Here is an 18,695-nt window from a genome sequence, read left to right as displayed (position 1 = left end):
TTCTCAACTATTTTTACATTATATTCCTATCAAGCATACACCAAAATGCATTTTTATTTCAAAGTATTTTATCATCACTTTACTGATGGGCTGAGTTAAATGACAGGATTGTGTTGCGTTGCAGTAAAGTGAGCAGGGTACTTTTTGACCAAACTTTTTTTATTTCCTTTGCAACAAATGTCTGAAAATCAGAAGGTTTCCATCTGCTTGCAGCTGATGACTAGTGGAAATTGGTGTATTGTCTAAAAGTCAAGGTCTGGTTTATTATTGAAATTACAAGTTTAGACATTTTTTGTGCAAGGAATTACATAAGATCATACATTATGTTATTTTCACCATAAAAACCAATGATACATAGAAACACCTTCCTGCTTTCACTTTTTTTTTTCTTTTTGCACATGTGAGTGTGGATAGCGTTCATGGATTTTTTTTTCCTTTACCACCCAAGTGGATGTCTCCTACTTTGGTATTCCTCCCTCCACTGCTTCTAGTCAATGTGCCCCTATGTAGGAAAGCCCTGCACAATCAGCTGGACCGCAGCCTAGTCAGATTAGATGAGATTGGAAAATGCACATTTTGGCACTTTTGCAGCACTTCGGGAAAATAATGCTGATCATATTGAGAATAAAATGTTTTTTTGTTTTTTTTATTGACATGTATATGTTATATATTGCTTCACAAAACAACATAAATGATGACAATCACCTACTTTCTCACTATGCAGAGGTAACTGGAATGTTTTAAAATAGGAGTCAGTCACTCAGAACTCTTTAGCAGAACATTCTTCAAGGTAGTGCAAATGACTTTTATTAAAACACAAATGATTATTTTAGCTATGTTCATGTAAACCAATGGAAAATGTAAGTCATGATAATGTGCTGAAAAATGGACCCTATTTTACTTTTTTTAAATTTTACAGTGCAGCACAGCGCAACTACAGTGCTGCATTTTTCGGACTATAGGGCACACCGGATTATAAGGCACACTGCCGATGAGCGGATCTATTCAGGTCTATTTTCATACAAAAGGCGCACCGGATTATAAGGCGCATTAAAGGGGTCATTTTAAACACTTCCTTGTGGTCTACATAACATATAATGGTGGTTCTTTGGTCAAAATGTTGCATAGATTATGTTTTACAGATAATTTTCAAGTCGCTTTCCGACGGTCACTTCAGGATACGCCGTTTTGTGGGCGGTCTTATTTACGTGGCTCACCTTCGACAGCGTCTCCTCCCCGTCATGTTTGTTGCACGGGTGTGTAGTGTGCAAGGACAAAAGTGGAAGAAGTGTCAAAAGATGAAGCTAACTGTTTTAATGACATTCAGACTTTACTTTAATCAATAATTGAGCAGCATCTCCTCATCCGTGGATCACTAGTGCAACAACGTGTCCCGTGAAAAACCGTCTGACCGGAACTCTCTAATAACTAAAGTTCCGTGGGTGAATATGTAAACCCTTATCTTAGCTTATCGACTACGGCGTCGGCACGTACTACAATGGCGGGCCCACATTTTCAGGACTTATGCAGATCCCAAATACACATCAGTAGGTTGGTTTTGCATAATATTGCGAGACAAAACATCACATAATATGTCTGCTAATTGGTGCCATTTTGCGGTCTTTATACACACACTATAATAATACCCAAATGTTGAATCACAGTACGTCTAACTACGATAGCCGTAATGCTCCGACAATCCATCAAGCGGTGCGGCTTCATAGCTTACCAAAGTCGTACTAAAACATTTTGACAGGTTTTTGAGCTCCGTGTGTAATGTTCTACATTCTCAATGGAACATTTAAAGTTTTGGTGTTGTTTACTGGCGTCATCTTGCAGTCTACACGTATCTCCTATGTGTGACTACAATCTACTGGTCACACTAATCATTACAACATGTACCAAATAAAATAGCTTTGAGGTCGGTTAGCACAACCAGAATTATACCGTACATTAGGCGCACCGGGTTATAAGGTGCACTGTCAATTTTTAAGAAAATGAAAGGATTTTAAGTGTGCCTTGTAGTCCAAAAAATACGGTGTATGCATGTGATATGATTTTCCTTCCACATTAGTGTTTAGGTGACTTAAAAAAACTTTGTTTATATACAGTCTATTTACAAAACCTCATGATAAATGTCCACTGGATTCTCACATGATATTGCCTACAGTAAATACAGTACATTTACAATAAAACAACAGATATTACATTTTAATCCATCTACCGAGCCTCACTAGGTAAACTTCAGGTTTTTTTATTTCAGAAAGAAAGGTATGCCAAATTCAGAGTTAGTTGCCATAGTAACTTACTCGCTGGCGTTTTTTTTTTTTGTTTTTTTTAACAGACCCTGAGTTTTTTCCTTCCCCCTCCTGATAAACGTAAAGCAAGCTGCCCGTATTGTGCCGGATAACGCACCCCCGCCGTCCCGACATGACGTGTCTACTCATTTGTAACAAGTCGATGTTTAAACATGATTTGTCAAGACTTATGTCAAGAGGGGATTTTTATTTGGTTATAAAAGACTGCTAAGAGAAAAAAATATTTTTTGTTAGCGAAAGAGGTGGCAAAATTTCTCTTTTGATAGTGAAGGTTGCAGACCCCAGCTTTAAGCTAATAAGAACATGTGATTAAATGTTTAATCAATAAACTACTGTATTAAAACGTATGCATTGACTCTGGCAGTAATTATGTCTCTTCTCGATCCAATTTGATTTTACTTTCTTACTTTTCTATTTTTTAATAAGTGCTCATACTCACCATAAACACACATGAACACATTCGAGCTGGGTAAATGAATACGGCCTGTTCTGTCCCCAGTTGTTACGGTGTGTCATAGAATTTGCCTTTTATTGTGGTCTTAACTCAGAGTCAACATATTCAGGATTGATTGAATTAACTCAGTTGGGTTGTTCTGGAACCCGAAATTCAAAGTTTCTCGTTTTTGGGTAAACCACCTCAGACTTCAAATTAAGACCCAGGTGTACCCACCGGATCATTTATTTCTGTATTGTTGGAATTGTTAAAAATGAACAGATTGATTCATCGAATTTCCGTACATTTAAAAACCGGTAACTTTCTGTAGTGTAAAACCACGGTCGTACACTTTACATTACCTGGGAATGAGAAGTCCCCCTCATCTGCCAGTGGTGTTGATCTTCTAATCCCCCAGCTCTGAGGGTAAACACCAGGATTCTAAGATATAAAAGAGGGACACTCACAATATTTAGCTAAGTAAATCAGGCAAAAGGAAGACTACTCACCTGAGCTTTGGGAAAGGCTTTTGTGTGAGCGGACAGGTCAACAGCGTATCCATTTTCACTAGCGGATGGGAATGTGTTTGCTTAGCCTATCTCCGGTCTCAAAGAGTGTTTCATCCTAAATGACTGATACACTCATTGATCTAGCTCACATTTTCACATCCAGCGTTTAAAACCTGCTGAAACGTCCGTATGAGAAAAAACATTTCTGCTCTAAGATTGTAAACAAAACAAGCTACTAAAATTTTGAGGGGACAAAAAAGTTACCTGTTGAAGGCAGGTAGGTCATCACCTGTCACACCTGGTAAAGCTTCTCCATCAGCAGCATCTCATCGCATGCTTTATCTCTTCTTTATTTGGATAGGTTGTGCTTAAAAGGGTGTCTGAGAAACCTAAGAAGGCCCGAGACAGACAAAACATTATTTATTAGGATGCTGAAATGTGTCAAATTCATCTTAATTAACACCAGTCATAAACATGTAAAAATGCCTTCTGACCAAATGTTTAATTTAATTCAAAATCGAACACCTGCTTAAAAAACTTAATAATAAGTCCCGTTATATGGATTCCTCTTGGAGCTTTTCCGTTTTTACATAACACTATATCATATTTCAAAACAGCCATATGTGTGGGCCTGACCGTGGTAATGGAATTTAGATAAACTAAGAATTATCAGTTATAAATCAAATATTTTCATCATTTGAGCAAAAAAAACATGTTTAGAACTTTTTAAAAACAGGTTCTAACAGTAAAAGATCCCTCCAGACATGAAATAGCGCCCAGACAGTCACTTTTAGTAATAATAAAAAATAAGGCATTATCGGCCTGATTTACTAAAGGTTTGCTAGTGCATGCAGAGCTAATTTACTTCGTTTGAGTGCAGAAGTGAGCAAAATAGAAAGGGCAGTCCATTTAGTGTGTTTGTTTTCATGTATATGCAGAATATATGCTGGTTAATAAAACGCTCATAATGCTCGGAGAAGGAGATGCACATTTAGCAATTTAGTGCTCACAATGTGATTTATCAAGATGAAAACGGTTTTGCTTTTATATTTAGCACATTTGTAATGTACATGCACAATGTCACAGTTATACAATGTTAGAAACAAAGGGATCACGCTGCAAAGACTAGAGAGAATATCACAAATATGTCAGGAATTAAAATACTAGACGTATCGTCGATTCTGCAATACCATTTTATAATTTTATAGCTGCTGGATGACTTAAGGGGCTGACTAAAACAAATCAAATCGATTCCTTTTGGTGTCTGCTGGCGTTTTTTTATGGTGTTTGATTTTTCATATAGTAAATATATGATTGTACCTCTTTTATGAAAAAACTTGTTTCAATAAATATAAAATAATTTCATCACAACACCGCAGTGTCTCCCATAGCGCACCTTCAATGTGCTAAAAAAGTTTTTATTTTTTTGAGATTGTCCAGAAAAGGTTGTTGACGTTATAATTGTGTGCTGCATGTCAACAACATGACACAATGCCACATGTTGGACCGTATGATGCTATATATGTGGAAGAAAATGAGTCTCTTAATGGGCACATTCATTATAGTACACAAAAAAATTATCATTTAAAAAGGGCGTTTGCGCCACTATTGCACTTGTTATCAATTGTGCACGCAGTGTTAGTAGATCATTCACAACACGTCCAGTAATGGTACACACAATTTTATAGTTTGCACACACCGTTTAGCACTTGTTATTTGGATCTTAGTAGGTCAGGCCCATATAATACTGATATAAGGGGAAATCTCATCTTGTGACCGATATTACTGTACTGTTGATATTTAAGTTCATTTAGTCATTTTATGCTTGGAAATGCTTAGGCTAAAAAAATCTGCAGTAGAGTGAAGCCGCAAACTTTGAAGTGCAATGTGGCGAGGGACGACTGTAAAGTTACATTGACTTGTAATGCAATGAGAAGTGAACCCTTGAGCACTAAATTCCTGATTCAGAATTTTTTTTCAGAATATGCAAAACTCCAACGCCATCATAGGTGTCGTTCTTTTTTGGTCACAATTGATGCAAAAACAATGGTGGTTTTATCTACAAGCCTCACGAGACAAGGATGAGAGGGCAAAATCTTTTTTTTTTATGTAAGTGCTCATCGAGAGGGGTGTTCCATGTAAGAGGTTCAACAAAGGATGAGTCTAAAATTGAAGTCGGACTTGATTTAATCTAAGATGGGAAACTCTGAATGGCTGAATCCAGAACACTTGATCTGAGTTGGTTCGATCAATCCTGAGTATGTTGACTTGTTAAGACCACAATAAAAACACCTGCTCAATTAACACTGATTCTACGATTCACCATAGCAACTGGGGACAGATATGGAATACAATCTTATTTTAATTTAGGAGAAATCCCACTGATGAAAAACCCATGGAGACATCTGAAATTAGTTTTAATTATATTTGACATGTAAAGTCAAAGCACATGCAAAGACACTATATGACTATATGTCAGTGCTATTCAACTTGAAGAAGTTTTTTATTTTATTTTTCATTTAGGATTGTATATCTGAAAATATAAACATAAGATAAACATTACAAAAGTATAGCGTCAATTATGTATACAATAAAATAAAAGGTTTAGAGTTAATACATTCACACAACTACATATGTTTACGCATATAGAAATTTAACAACATCTACAGTGCATTAAACATTGCACACAATGCAACGGTATGTGACTCATCACAATTAAACCTAAGGTGGAGAGTTATGGCTTTCTACTGGTCAAATTTACTGCTATATGTATTAAACGAGTTCTGATCGCCCAGAGCTCATTTAAAAACAACACAACCACGAATACAAAAGACAACAAACTTTGATTGATGATTGATTGACTTCACAAATTCAGCAATTTCAATACAAAACAAACTAAATATCTTAATGCACAATATCTACTTGCAAATATTTGACCAAGTTTCGTGATGAAGCTTACACTTGTGAATTTCTACCATTGTTGCTTCTTGTCTAGAACAGTGTCTGTCGCTTAAAAGGTCCGAGAGGAAGCAATGACTTGAGCCCTTGTTCGGAGCAGAGCATTCTTAATTTGTTTTCCAGTCGTTGTAAAAGTCAGATTTTCGCAATTTAATTAGATTTTTTTTAGGGTTAAATGAGTAGTCCTCTTCTGCTCACCCCACTGCTGCTTCATTGTCTAGCTGTTCCCACTTGTGGGGTGGCGGGAGTACTGCATACATAAGCAACCCTAGTTTAAACGGTTTCATCAAGCCTATTTGGGTAATTTTCAATGGGCCAAATGAAAAGCTTTGGCTGGCCAGATGTGGCCCACGGGCAGCCAGATATATTGGCCTGCTATATGTAATATGTAAAGTATGTAAATGAAAACATGAAAACATTCCTACAGACATCACACATAGGACGGTTTAGTAGGTGTGAATTGTTTTAGTTATATTGTAAAACTTACGAAAGTTGCTTGGAGTGACAAATGATGAATCCTTTCGAACAAAAAGGCTGTGGTTGGTTTAACTCCCGGTTAAAGCAACAAAACAGGAAGTACATTGTCAACCTGCAGCACCTGCAGTGAGTGAACTCGTCCAAAATATGGCGCCATAGCACAAACAATAACACAACTTTTTAGTGTCTCTGTCGGTGATTTATAAAAAGTATTTGTTGAGTACAAAACATTATGGCCGTTAGCGTAGAAAAATCCATAAATCAGCAGCATGGTTTTATAAACCGCAGAGAGGAAAAAAGTAGTGGCTTATAATCGGGAAAATACAGTACTTTATTAATTATCTCCAGACTTTCGCCAGTCATCTGAAATGATGTGACGTGCCTTAAATTTGACACCTGTGTCTTACAGCAAAAACTACCATACATCTATTCTCTACATCACACAGAATAGAGTTAAAGCAATGTAAAAAAGCCATGGAATTTATTTTTTTCTCAACTCAAACAAAACTGCTCCGTCGTCGTTATGTTTTAATTTAACATCAATCAAAAAATGGATTTGCTGACAAGACTGATTGCTGTGATGACAACATCAGACCAGATTACATTCTGATGTCACTTTCTCAAGTGGTTACAGTTTTTTGGGGAGGTGTTAAAAACCAACAACAACAAAAACAACGTTTAACATTTTGTCAAGCAGAGCAGCAGAGTGACACGAGACTAATAAAAGCCTTCTTCTGCCCCGAGGGAGTGAGAAAGTATAGGACTCTAATTACTCTGACATGACACAATGTCACCCTAATCACCCAAAATATCAGTTTGATATTACGTAACATGACAGCTAATATGCACCTTCTTGACTGATGCCCTGCCCTTTCTCTGTAAGAAAAAGTCCCTGCGACCCGTTTAAACAAAAACTGCAAACCTACATTATAAGGCTGAATCAGACCTCAGCTGCTATTAAAGCTCATTTGCAGTATCAGCCTAGTATTTGCCAAATTATACACATTCTGCTGTGCATCACAGAGATGATAAGGCCCCTCCTAGGAGATTATGCCAAATGCCTCAATTTGTGCTTTTGAGATGCACTCACAGGCGAGCTGCTCTTGTGCTTTGTGTCGTCCAAGCCGCAATGCTGCCTATTTATACGCCACTGTATCTCAGCCTCACATCGGAACACGCCGACAAAGAGTCAGCGTTCATATCCACAGATAGATCCTGAGGTCGACGATGGGGTAGAGGCGAAGGGAGGAGGGGGGAGTCCAAGCTTGGAGTTGTCGAGTCAGGACAGAACGCCAAGTTTTGTTATGTTGTAGGTCCACTGCGAGCGCGATCTCCAAGTGTGTGGCATTGTGGAGGACATCCAGATGGTTAAGATGGAATTCCCTGATTGGTATTGAGACCTCAACCTAACCGGTCCTGAAACGATCGCTATCGGTCGGCACTCCTTGAAGCACACAGCTATTCATTAAAGATGCTTATCACGGGAGGTGAGGTGAGAGAAAGGTTTTCTAGGGCAAGTCACTTGATGACTCGACATTCCGTCTATGTAAAAATGGTGGCGACTTCAGTACATTGTGATGTTAAGGAGAATAAAGGAGGATTTGAGTTGAATATTTGGGCAGCCACGCAACTATAGAGCGCACGAAAATATAAGACACCTTTAAAATTTTTGGACAAATTGTATTTTTTACATAAACAGGCTTCACACGTTCATAGGCTGCAGGCTAGAGCATAGGACAAAAATTCAGAGCCCTCATACACAAGACTCCTAAAGGGCCCCCGATCCCACCCTCAACCCAACATCTCCATCCCATACACACACTTGGGGCCTGATCTACTAAAGGGTTGCATGTATTTAAACGTGCAAACTTGATAGCGCGAGACGGCCAGGGGCGTCAACATGTGTGTGTGTCTGTGGGCTTGTGGGGTGGAGTTGATGTTGTACCGGGGGGATATATATGTAAAAAATACAATTTGTCCCAAAATTTTGAAGGTGTGGCTTATATTTACGTGCATTCTCCAGTCCGGATATTACAGTAGTTTGTTTACTTGTGTGGCTGCCCAAATGTTCAGCTCAAATCCTCCTTAGTTCTCCTAAGCAACCAAAAGCTAAAATGTTTCAGATTTTTTTACATAGAGTGGATGTCGAGTCATCAACTTGCCACAGAAAAAAAACGTTTCTTTCACCTCACTCCCTGCGATAACCATCTTTGATATATGAGTGAGTTTGTGTCCAATATTTAAGTTTGATTTCTTCCTTTTGTAAGGACGTGCTCTTCTTCACCCAACCTGACACAGAAAAGATGTGTGCGTGTATGTGTGTGTGTGTGTGTGTGTGTGTGTAGGGTGGGTTTCCTTTCCCTCCACTTGTTTTGACACTATTTAAAAACACATTATTAAAAACAACGATGTGAGACGGACTCCTCAAACTGGCACCTAATTTTTTTTTGACAAGCTATTCTTTCTGAGTTGTGCTTTATTTTAAAAACCCGTAGCGTCCAGATAACTAAAATTTCCCGAACATGAATACAAAAATAATAGTTTTAGTGTCTGTCTGTCATGGATATTTTCTTAAGCTTATTATGATATTTTGAATACTTTTTTTGATGCCCCTGTGTGTTCCCATGTGGACTTATAAATAAAGTATCTATCAATGTTCTTTCAGCATTTTCTCAAGCACAGTTTAACTTAACTCTAGTTACAATTCCTGCAATAAAACATCAGTAGAAGAGGACGCAAAATAGTTTACTAGCACCTTACCTTATTTTTCTCAGTCTTTTCTCTTAGTCTTTTTTCTTTTTTCTTTTACCTCACCTGATTGTTTTCATCCCTAACTGTCTGAATACTTTTTTGGTGCTTTTTGATCAACGTGAAACTGACTAACTGAAATGAACTGAAACCTGAAATTAGTTAGATCTAATTATTTAGGGTGATACAAATACATTGGAAACAAACTAAGTGATGACTAATAACAATAACAATAACAATAACAAAATCAACAAAATCAAATTAATAATTAAGGCTTTTCCTGTTGACGATGGCCACAGCGAGATCATTTCATAACGATTTAACTTATTGTTTACCGTTTTAGATGCAACCCCTGACAGAAGATCGAACCCACACCCTTTCCAATAAACGACAGACGTGTGCAACATTTCACCACCAGGGTTTAACACAGGGGTCTGCAACTCTTCTGCCTCATTTTTTTGGCTCCCTCAGATTTTTATTTTTTTAACCCCGGATTGAGAAAAGTTAGTATTTTTTTAAAAATGCAAGTCAAATAGACTGGAAGACTGTGTTCAGTGCAGCTTCTCGAGTGTGCAAGCCCTTGGGTAAGATAACCATTAATACTTGTCAAAAAGATGAAACATAGTTTGATTTCAAAAGGACAGATTGCTGTTTCTGTAAAACGTTTTAAAGTTCATAAGCTGTGTTACATTTGCTGGCTCTATTCTATTTTTCTTTGGTGGAAGAGGTGGAAAAATGTATCTTTTGGTAGTAAAGGTTGCAGACCCCTGGTTTAACAGAAGAGTTAGTAAATGTTGCCATTTTAATCTCTCATCGGTAGGAAAGGGCTGGTTTTAAGTTTGCTGTAAAATGTTGTATAAATATCCATGTACTGTAAAAAATAATTGACATTTAACAAAGTATGTTTTCTTTTCACGGTAATACGGGACAACGTGCCTACAGGCTTAATACAGGATGCATACTTATTTGCTCTAAATATGAGATGATCCTGATACAAACTGTATTGTTTTAGCTGCTCACAATTTAGCGAGTACAGTTCAGTCACATGTAGTGTGTAGCGCTATTATTGTTCAGGCTGGATGTGTGTGACTGGTGGGAAAAAGAAAGCTCTTAAAAGTTGACAGTGGCTGTGTTTAAACGTGACGAGAATCTTGAGTTCCTACCTGTTGAGTTTGAACCACATTTCACCAGAACCTCAGTTACAGGAGTTTACCATTTGGAGCTCTATAATACTCACATATTTGTGATGAAAAATGTTATTCTCCTCTTGCATCCTACACTGATAGTAGCTCTTGCTGTGTTGATCACATACATTCGGTGTCAGTGAATAAAACGTTGACACCTCAATAAAAATAAAAATACATTTTCTTGCCTTCACCTTTTCTCCGCTCCACTTGGGTAACTCTGCTTCATATTAAAAATGTAAAACTTAAAAAACCCCATAACCGCTCCAACAGGTTTGTTTTGGTCTGTCTTCCGCAATCAAGTCTGCACATGTGCAGCAGCATGGGATAGTCCACTGCGTGAGAAGGGACAAGGGAGCTGTCGAAAATGGTAACACTGTAATTGATTAAGCATTTTAATGAGTGCTGCCAAAGTATAAACACTTTTTAATCACACTTTAGGATTCAGATTAATTGCAAATCATCACAGTAAATTATGTGCTTACATAATTTAAATTAACCTAAAAAAAGCCACATCAATATTTTGACACAAATCAATTTTATTGTCAGAATGTCTTACACCAGTGATTCTCAAACTAGTATTATGCCAAATAAGTCTGTAAATATATGGAGTATCATTGTTGATGATGTTTTTGTATTGTGTGTAATGTTACCGTGGCCAAAAATATTAAATATACTTAAATATTAAATGTAACTTCTGCCCTGTTTTTGATGAATACTTAGGCCTACTATGGCGATGGCGATGCTGCGGCTCTGCTAACGCTCTTGGGAGTGTAGAGCGATTTGGCAAAAAACACCCGTCATTTCTGTCAATTTCATGGCTGGCTCAAAGCGTGAACACTGTGATCACATACGACCGACAGATGATTCTGGATGTGGATACATCGGGTCGTTATAGACTGAAAGATGCATGTACGGTGGACCTCCTCGCTAGCATGGGAATACTTCGTGGGCTACACCGAGCGGCCTTTGTAGCAGCGGAGTCAAGTGCTAGCGGTGACCGCCAATGGAGACGACATAGGCGGTGCGAGCGGAAGCAGAAGCGGGGATGCCGAGCTGGGCTAACAACAAAGAGAAAAGCTAACCAAAGAAACGTGGAGTCTCCGGGTAAGAAGCCATTTAAACTAGAACTAGCCGGCGTCAGGCTGGATAATCCCTGCACACATAGCAATTCTCTTAGAATAAAACACAACTCACATAATGTTTTTTCTTTTGTGACCGTGTCAGAGGCAGACATACATTGTACTGAGGTAGCTAACTATGATGCGTTCAGTTTATCGCAACATCAAGCAAACAATCTGAATATCCCCGTCGTATCAATTCCTAGATATGGTCGAAACTATTTAAAGTGCAATACGCATAATGAACGCAACATTATTAATATTGCTACTTCAGATAATTTCAACAAACAATCCTCAAAACAGCCCACTACCTATAATATGGGCTTTTTAAACATAAGATCATTATCTTCCAAAACGTTATTAGTTAATGAAGTCATTAGAGACAACAAACTTGACGTCGTTGGTCTCGCCGAGACCTGGCTCAAACCAGACGATTTTTTTGCGCTAAATGAAGCATCTCCTCCTGGCTATACCAATACACATGATGCCAGACCTCTTAAAAGTAATAATACACAAATAATAAATGAACCCACGCATCGCAACGGTAATACGATAGATCTAGTGCTTGTCAGGGGTGTCACCACCTCTAAAGTTACGATACTCCCGTACACTAAAGTAATGTCCGACCATTACCTTATAAAATTCGAAGTTCTGACTCATTGTCAACAAACTAATAATAATAATAATAACTACTATAGCACCCGCAACATTAATGCTAACACAACGACGACTCTTACTGACCTACTGCCTTCGGTAATGGCACCATTCCCAAATTATGTGGGCTCTATTGATAACCTCACTAACAACTTTAATGACGCCCTGCGCGACACCATTGATATTGTAGCACCGCTAAAGCTAAAAAGGGCCCCTAAAAGGCGTACCCCATGGTTTACAGAAGAAACTAAAGCCCAGAAATTATCATGTAGAAAGCTGGAACGCAAATGGCGTGCGACTAAACTTGAGGTTTTCCATCAAGCATGGTGTGATAGTTTAATAACTTATAAACGCATGCTTACCTCAGCTAAAGCTAAATATTACTCAAATCTCATCCACCTCAACAAAAATGATCCTAAATTTCTGTTTAGTACGGTAGCATCGCTAACCCACCAAGGGACTTCTCCCAGTAGCTCCACCCACTCAGCAGATGACTTTATGAATTTCTTTAATAAGAAAATTGAAGTCATTAGAAAAGAGATTAAAGACAATGCATCTCAGCTACAACTGGGTTCTATTAACACAAATACGACTGTGTATACGACGGACACTGCCCTCCAAAATAGTTTCTCTCTCTTTGATGAAATAACATTGGAGGAATTGTCAAAATGTGTAAATGGGACAAAACAAACAACATGTTTACTTGACCCAATTCCTGGGAAACTTATCAAGGAGCTTTTTGTATTATTAGGTCCATCAGTATTAAATATTATAAATTTATGACTTTCCTCTGGCACTGTTCCCCTAGCATTCAAAAAAGCGGTTATTCATCCTCTACTCAAAAGACCTAACCTCGATCCTGATCTCCTGGTAAACTACCGGCCGGTGTCCCACCTTCCGTTTATCTCGAAAATCCTCAAAAAAATTGTAGCACAGCAGCTAAATGAACACTTAGCGTCTAACAATCTCTGTGAACCTTTTCAATCCGGTTTCAGGGCAAATCACTCTACGGAGACAGCCCTCGCAAAAATGACTAATGATCTATTGCTAACGATGGATTCTGATGCTTCATCTATGTTGCTGCTTCTTGATCTTAGCGCCGCTTTCGATACTGTTGATCATAATATTTTATTAGAGCGTATCAAAACGCGTATTGGGATGACAGACTTAGCCTTGTCTTGGTTTAACTCTTATCTCACTGACAGGATGCAGTGTGTCTCCCATAACAATGTGACCTCGGACTATGTTAAGGTAACGTGCGGAGTTCCCCAGGGTTCGGTTCTTGGCCCTGCACTCTTTAGTATTTACATGCTGCCGCTAGGTGACATCATACGCAAATACGGTGTTAGCTTTCACTGTTATGCTGATGACACCCAACTCTACATGCCCCTAAAGCTGACCAACACGCCGGATTGTAGTCAGCTGGAGGCGTGTCTTAATGAAATTAAACAATGGATGTCCGCTAACTTTTTGCAACTCAACGCTATGAAAACGGAAATGCTGATTATCGGTCCTGCTCAACACCGACATCTATTTAAAAATACCACCTTAACATTTGACAACCAAACAATTAAACAAGGTGACTCTGTAAAGAATCTGGGTATTATCTTCGACCCAACTCTCTCGTTTGAGTCGCACATTAAAAGTGTTACTAAAACGGCCTTCTTTCATCTCCGTAATATCGCTAAAATTCGTCCCATTTTGTCCACAAGCGATGCTGGGATCATTATCCATGCGTTCGTTACATCTCGTCTCGATTACTGTAACGTTTTATTTTCGGGCCTCCCTATGTCTAGCATTAAAAGATTACAGATGATACAAAATGCGGCTGCTAGACTTTTGACAAAAACAAGAAAGTTTGATCATATTACGCCTATACTGGCTCACTTGCACTGGCTTCCTGTGCACCTAAGATGCGACTTTAAGGTTTTACTACTTATGTATAAAATACTACACGGTCAAGCTCCTGCCTATCTTGCAGATTGTATTGTACCATATGTCCCGGCAAGAAATCTGCGTTCAAAGAACTCCGGCTTATTAGTGATTCCCAGAGCCCAAAAAAAGTCTGCGGGCTATAGAGCGTTTTCTATTCGGGCTCCAATACTATGGAATGCCCTCCCGGTAAAAGTTACAGATGCTACCTCAGTAGAAGCATTTAAGTCTCATCTTAAAACTCATTTGTATACTCTAGCCTTTAAATAGACTCCCTGTTTAGACCAGTTGATCTGCCGTTTCTTTTCTTTTCTTTTCTACTCTGCTCCAAACCCGGGGTGGACCGCTAGCCTGTTCATCAGATGGGGACATCTCTACGCTGCTGACCCGTCTCCACTCGGGATGGTTCCTGCTTGCCCTACTATGGACTGGACTCTCGCTGATGTGTTAGACTTTCACAATATTATGTCAGACCCACTCGACATCCATTGCTTTCGGTCTCCCCTAGAGGGGGGGGGGTTACCCACATATGCGGTCCTCTCCAAGGTTTCTCATAGTCATTCACATTGACGTCCCACTGGGGTGAGTTTTCCTTGCCCGTATGTGGGCTCTGTACCGAGGATGTCGTTGTGGCTTGTACAGCCCTTTGAGACACTTGTGATTTAGGGCTATATAAATAAACATTGATTGATTGATTGATTGACTGTATTTTAATGTTGGTCATTATGGTGGTACTTGGAGAGCCAAGTCTTTTGGTACATAGTGAAACAAGTTTGAGAACCACTGTCATACACAACAAGTTATAGTTTCATCTGAGGTCTCCTCACTCATTTTTGCACTAACGTATGCATTGACCTGATGACCCACACCTCCTTTCAGGTAACCATCCATGGTTAAGGCAAACAAGTATACGAGCAGGCAATATTAAATTGTTTGATTAATCTGCAACTTTACTTGAAAAATGCATTTTTTTGTGATTAATCACAAGTGTTAACTCTTTATTTTTCACACCTCTAATTTTGATGTATTTTGAAGCGTACAAATTAAGTCCAAAAAATTATATAATTATTATAAATAGAAGAAAACCTTCTGAATCATTTTTTTACGAGAGGTTTTGTGACCCCTTGACATTGCAGGGCCCAGGCAACTGATAATGTTAAGTCCACCCCTGGTCAGATGTTTATGGAAATGTTTTTAAAATAAAGAAATAGCACTTATTTCCAAAATGATAATGCATGCACATTAAAAAATCGGAAGTCAATATTGACAAAACAATAAATAGAATGAAAAAGGATCTGTTTTTCCGCGGCCTTGTGGATTCTGTGCCAATCTTGTTCTTGTAGAAATTACATCATGAATTGTGGTAAGTAGGGGCTGTAGTATACTTGCTGTTTGACAAAAAACTAGAAGAAAGAACATCAGATGATATGAGGATTTTATTGATTCTTGTAAGTGGTTGACGCTCCACCGGAACTATTCCTATTAACACAACACTATTGAATGACTACTTTTTGAAGTATTTCAATTGTTGGAATTATGTTCTTTGCCTTTTAATTGCATTATGTAATAATAAAAAAAGATCTGTTCATGAACTGAATTATCTATTTCGATAGAGTGTGATGTTTGCTACATAGGAGTTCCCCTCCATTAATCTTACTGTGGCTCCTCTGAGTGACAGGAAGGATTATCATTTAAAACTTTCAGCCACTTGAGACGGCTACTGATGTTTGGGCTTTCAAGAAGAAGAAAGAGCAGGCAACCATTCTTCTTGTGGAAAAAAAAAAAGCAAATGCTTCTGAAACCTAAGCATTGTGGAAACCCTCAGCAGCCTGTAGCATTATCTGGACAAACTAATATTTACACCAGGACAGAGCAAACAGACACAGTGACTCTGGCTTTATTCAGTTCTCGGCCATTGTTGATGGATTAACTCTAATGATGAAATCTAACCTCAAATCTTCATCACAGTTTGATCTAAGAGTGCTAAAAAGGGAAATACTGCAAAGCTAAAAGCAAACAACACAAAGTGATTTGTCGACCAATAAGAGATGTGCTTAAACGTCAAGCCGCTACACTGTCATTGCATGTGTTACTAGATCTCAAACCTCCCACAAGGATGGATAAAATGCTGTTTTCTCTTTTTTTTAAAGCTGTGTTCAGAGGAATAAGAGATTTGCTGCAGTTTGAACATGAAAAAGTCCAAATAACGAGTTGGCTTAAAGTCTGACCACAGTGTGGTGAATCCGTGTTTGGGTCGGGTCTGCTTTCAATAAAAACTGATTTGCCTTCCCCCCTAAATTTAGTCCCCAAAATTACACTCTTAAGAACATAGGAGGAATTCACAAGACCTAAAGGTCCTCCTCCTCCTTACCAGAGTGTGCTTGACTGTAAGATGTGTTGGTAAAAAAAAAGGCAAACACCTGCAGGGATGCGGCAGATGGACTTCCTTCTGCTCCCTTTACCCACCCCCCCATCAACACCCAAGTGAGAAACGACATTCTTCTGACATGCAATGAAATGATGAAAGTGGACAAGCTGATTTGTTGCTACACATGTGGTTTAAACCCAAGACATGAAAATCCTACAATATCAAAATTAAAGACACATGTAATGCCGTGCAGGAAGAATGTGCAGTCCTGAATTCACGTCATTCAAAGCTGGAAAATGAAAGCTAATCGGCAATCACTGAAACTTGTTTTCATCCCAGTGCAATAATAGCAACTCAGTACCATTTCTAAACAGCCTAGTATTATTATTATTATTATTATAGTGGTCAAACTTTTTTCACCAAGAACCACCTCAGAAAAAATGTGGCTTTCCAAGTACGACCATAATGACTAACATTTAAATACAGTAGTGTATACGGCCTAAGTAGTCATTAAAAACAAGGCGGAGGTTTTATTTAACAAATATGTTTAATATTTTTGGCCATTGTACCATGACACACAATTTGAACAGTAACACTCTGTTTGAATATAGTAACATAAAACAGTGTGTCATGATCTGTTGCCCGGATCATGTTTTGTTTAGTTTTGGACTCCCTCAGTTCCTGTTTTTGGTTGCCATGGGTGCAGACTGGTTTCACCTGCCTCTGATTAGTGTTCTGCACACTCACCTGCTGCCGGCCACTAATCAGAGAGCTACTTATTCCCGTTGTTCGCCGCACTCAGTCTGGCTTCCCTTTTTTCCTTATGCAGCAAGTTACGTTGAATGAATTCCTGCTTCTTTGCTCATGATTCCTGTGCTAAGTTTTTGCCTTAGTTCCCTGTGCGATCGCCACGCATCTCTTTTGTTTTGTCTCTTGTATTTTCGTATCATGTGTGATTTATGAGGAATAAATCATTTCCCTTACCTGCATATTGCCTCCGAAGTTTCCATCTGCATCCTGGGAGAACGACCCACGCATAAACATGCGACCCAACCGTGACACAGTGTACTTTAAACAAGTGATTATTTTGCGTACCACTAGATGGAGCCCGCGTACCACTAGTGGTACATGTACCACAGTTTGAGAATCACAGCTCAATTAGAAAAGCAATGAAGCTGTGTCATCGCCTCAGCATTTCATAGGAACATCCCTCGTATCCGATGGTTCCACCATGTCACAAATAATGCAGTTTACGAAAAAGCAGGTTGTTGGACAGCTACTTTCACCGTAAGAAAGAGGGGAAGGCTGCGATTTCTCGGCCATGTCACAAGAATGGATGAAGAATGCTTGACGGAGTTCCAGCCAAACAGGCTCTCATGGCGCATGCGCGCCCACCAACCAGGGGCTGGTCCCGTCCACATGGCAGTCCCCGGGTGACATGGACGTCTCAGAGGACATCAACCAGGCCGTTGTCGTGTCCTACCGCACTCGCCCAGGACTGCCGTGTCTTCAGACAGCTGGTCACTTAGTGCCCAAGCGAGACTTCATCAGCTTAGCATGCACACACAATGTCTAAGCTAACTGCAGTTTTCTGTCAGTTGACTGATAATTTTATTCTCAAAGGGCCCTATTTTCACATCTGTTTACGGAAAAAAGCTACACAAATGCGTGGATTATGTCTGCACGCCATTCTACTGCTCGACTTAAGTCTGAAGTGCATCCCTTCTTTTAAGATGCTCACTTTGGGTGGAGCAACCCTTAAATGTGGGCGTTCCCTGTCAAATTTGGCCTTCCGTGTATTCTCCCATGGACTTAAAGGTGCCATATGTAATGATTTTAATGTCATGTGATCATTAAATGGCCCTGGTATGTCAAAAGGCATTAATAAATCATGTTATTTTTGAATACCTTTATAACAGTAGTTCAGCCGGGATATGCTCATTTCAAAATTAGATTTACAGCCCCGAAATCTCGTTATTGTTTTCATTTCGAT

The 18,695-nt window shown here is 38.9% G+C and overlaps 1 long non-coding RNA gene across 1 annotated transcript in view; it reads right to left on the bottom strand.

The window, feature by feature from the left end:
- The window catches only part of LOC133645666 (uncharacterized), a 47,791-nt gene that overhangs the window by 13,738 nt on the left and 15,358 nt on the right, over positions 1-18,695 (bottom strand). The window contains exons 3-5 of the long non-coding RNA XR_009825171.1: positions 3,525-3,649; positions 3,261-3,433; positions 3,114-3,192 (exon numbers count right to left, since the gene is read on the bottom strand). This is a non-coding gene — a long non-coding RNA (uncharacterized LOC133645666). The remainder of the gene's footprint in view (positions 1-3,113; positions 3,193-3,260; positions 3,434-3,524; positions 3,650-18,695) is intronic.

This window comes from Entelurus aequoreus, linkage group LG03, assembly GCF_033978785.1.
Source record: "Entelurus aequoreus isolate RoL-2023_Sb linkage group LG03, RoL_Eaeq_v1.1, whole genome shotgun sequence".
In the NCBI taxonomy this organism is placed as follows: Eukaryota; Metazoa; Chordata; class Actinopteri; order Syngnathiformes; family Syngnathidae; genus Entelurus; species Entelurus aequoreus.
This window is presented reverse-complemented; position numbering and strand designations above follow the sequence as displayed.